The 2,500-nt window shown below is 63.4% G+C and overlaps 1 pseudogene; it reads left to right on the forward strand.

The window, feature by feature from the left end:
* Positions 1–2,500, forward strand: part of LOC126439228 (large subunit ribosomal RNA) — a 7,715-nt pseudogene that overhangs the window by 2,031 nt on the left and 3,184 nt on the right.

A 2,500-nucleotide genomic window follows, 5' to 3' on the forward strand; every position in this document is an offset into this window, starting at 1 on the left:
CCCCTCTTTTAGAGATGCTCGTCGGGGTAACCCAAAAGGACCCGGAGACGCCGTCGGGAGATCGGGGAAGAGTTTTCTTTTCTGCATGAGCGTTCGAGTTCCCTGGAATCCTCTAGCAGGGAGATAGGGTTTGGAACGCGAAGAGCACCGCAGTTGCGGCGGTGTCCCGATCTTCCCCTCGGACCTTGAAAATCCGGGAGAGGGCCACGTGGAGGTGTCGCGCCGGTGCGTACCCATATCCGCAGCAGGTCTCCAAGGTGAAGAGCCTCTAGTCGATAGAATAATGTAGGTAAGGGAAGTCGGCAAATTGGATCCGTAACTTCGGGATAAGGATTGGCTCTGAGGATCGGGGCGTGTCGGGCTTGGTCGGGAAGTGGGTCAGCGCTAACGTGCCGGGCCTGGGCGAGGTGAGTGCCGTAGGGGTGCCGGTAAGTGCGGGCGTTTAGCGCGGGCGTGGTCTGCTCTCGCCGTTGGTTGGCCTCGTGCTGGCCGGCGGTGCAGGATGCGCGCGCCTGCGCGGCGTTCGCGCCCCGGTGCTTCAACCTGCGTGCAGGATCCGAGCTCGGTCCCGTGCCTTGGCCTCCCACGGATCTTCCTTGCTGCGAGGCCGCGTCCGCCTTAGCGTGCTCCTCCGGGGGCGCGCGGGTGCGCGGATTCTCTTCGGCCGCCATTCAACGATCAACTCAGAACTGGCACGGACTGGGGGAATCCGACTGTCTAATTAAAACAAAGCATTGCGATGGCCCTAGCGGGTGTTGACGCAATGTGATTTCTGCCCAGTGCTCTGAATGTCAACGTGAAGAAATTCAAGCAAGCGCGGGTAAACGGCGGGAGTAACTATGACTCTCTTCCCCCTCGCACTATCCCTTTTTTAGTTGGGGGCAGTAAGCAGAGAATAAGTGGTGGCCCTTCCGCTGAAGGTGCCACCCCAACTCCCCCAGCACCTAGCCGGCCAACCGGCCGTGCCGAAAATCTTGTAACTTTTGCAGCTATGTATACCTGTAGTGAGTGCCACCGCAGCTTTACAACCAAGAACGGTCTCGGGGTCCATCGCCGCCGCCAACATCTTGCGGCCGCCAACGCGGAGATCGTCACGGAGAGGCATCGCGCGAGGTGGACGGAGGAAGAAGTCCTGTCGCTCGCCAAGGCAGAGGCCGAACTGTTCCTCGAGAGGGACGCCCGGTTCTTCTTTGTAAATCAAGAGCTCATCAGGATGTTCCCCGACCGAACGCTTGAGGCAATCAAGTGCCGACGGCGGCAAGCTGCCCACAAGCAGCTTGTCCGCCAATTCATGGAGGCGCTTGAGATCGGTCGGGGGGAAGAGCCGGCGTCCCGCCGGGGAGCGGCGAGCCCGCTGCCTGACGCGGGCGAGGCCGCTGCGCCGCCCGTCGACGCAGCTGAGGACTTCGCGGCCGACACCACCGGGCCACCGCCGGAGGGGCCGACTGACGCCGCCATCTGGGAGCATCTGGCGGGGCTACCCGCTTCCGCCCAGCGTTTCTCTGCCCTGGATCGTGTCATCGGTCTGGGGCGGGGCACGCCGCCCGATGTCATCCTGGGCATGCTCCCGGATGCCCTTGCGTCGGTCGGGTCCAGAGGGGAGAGATCGATCACCAGGACACAGCGGCCGCGCCAACCATCGAAGCGGCCGCCTGCCGCGCCGCCGACGCAGAAGCGCAAGCGGCGCCGCTGGGAGTACGCGAGAACGCAGGATGCCTTCCGACGGTCGCGTGCGCGTTGCGTGCGCGGCCTCTTGGATGGCACCCTGCTCCAGCCGCCACCTGCCATCCCTGGTCTGCTGGACTTCTGGGCGGACCTCTTCACCAAGAAGCCCATCTCCACCGCGGGCTTCATTCGTGACCGCCTCCTCCCGCACTCAGAGCCTGTCGCTCTCGAGTGCATATGGGGGCCGGTCACACATGAGGAGGTCGCCGCCGCGTTGCCGCCCAGGGGATCAGCAGCCGGGCCGGACGGCCTTACCCCAGCGGAGTTGCGGCGTCTGCCGCACGAAGTCCTGGTGAAAGTGATGAATCTCTTCCTTCTGGCCCGCGCCCTTCCGGAACGCCTGCTTCGCGCGCGGACGTCCCTTCTCCCGAAAACGGCTGCACCAACATCCCCCGCTGACTTTCGCCCCATTACGGTCTGCTCGGTGTTGGCGCGGACCTTTCACAAGGTTCTCGCGTCACGCCTGATGCGCGCTTGTGCTGTGGACGAACGTCAGCGGGCATTCATCCCTCGGGATGGGATGTTGGAAAATACCTTCATCTTGGACACTGCTCTCACCGACGCAGTTCGCTCCTGCCGCTCTGTCTTTGTGGCATCGATCGACGTATCTAAGGCATTCGATTCGGTAGATCATGCTGCCCTTCGCCCCGTGCTGAAGGCGCATGGCCTGCCGGATTGCTTTGTCGAGTATGTCGAGCGGTGCTACGAGGGCAGCACGACAGTGATAGCGGACGGCGCCGGCGTGGGCGTGTCTGTGCAGCCAGCACGGGGCGTT

The sequence above is a fragment of the Schistocerca serialis genome, unplaced genomic scaffold, assembly GCF_023864345.2.
Source record: "Schistocerca serialis cubense isolate TAMUIC-IGC-003099 unplaced genomic scaffold, iqSchSeri2.2 HiC_scaffold_127, whole genome shotgun sequence".
NCBI classification, from domain to species: Eukaryota; Metazoa; Arthropoda; class Insecta; order Orthoptera; family Acrididae; genus Schistocerca; species Schistocerca serialis.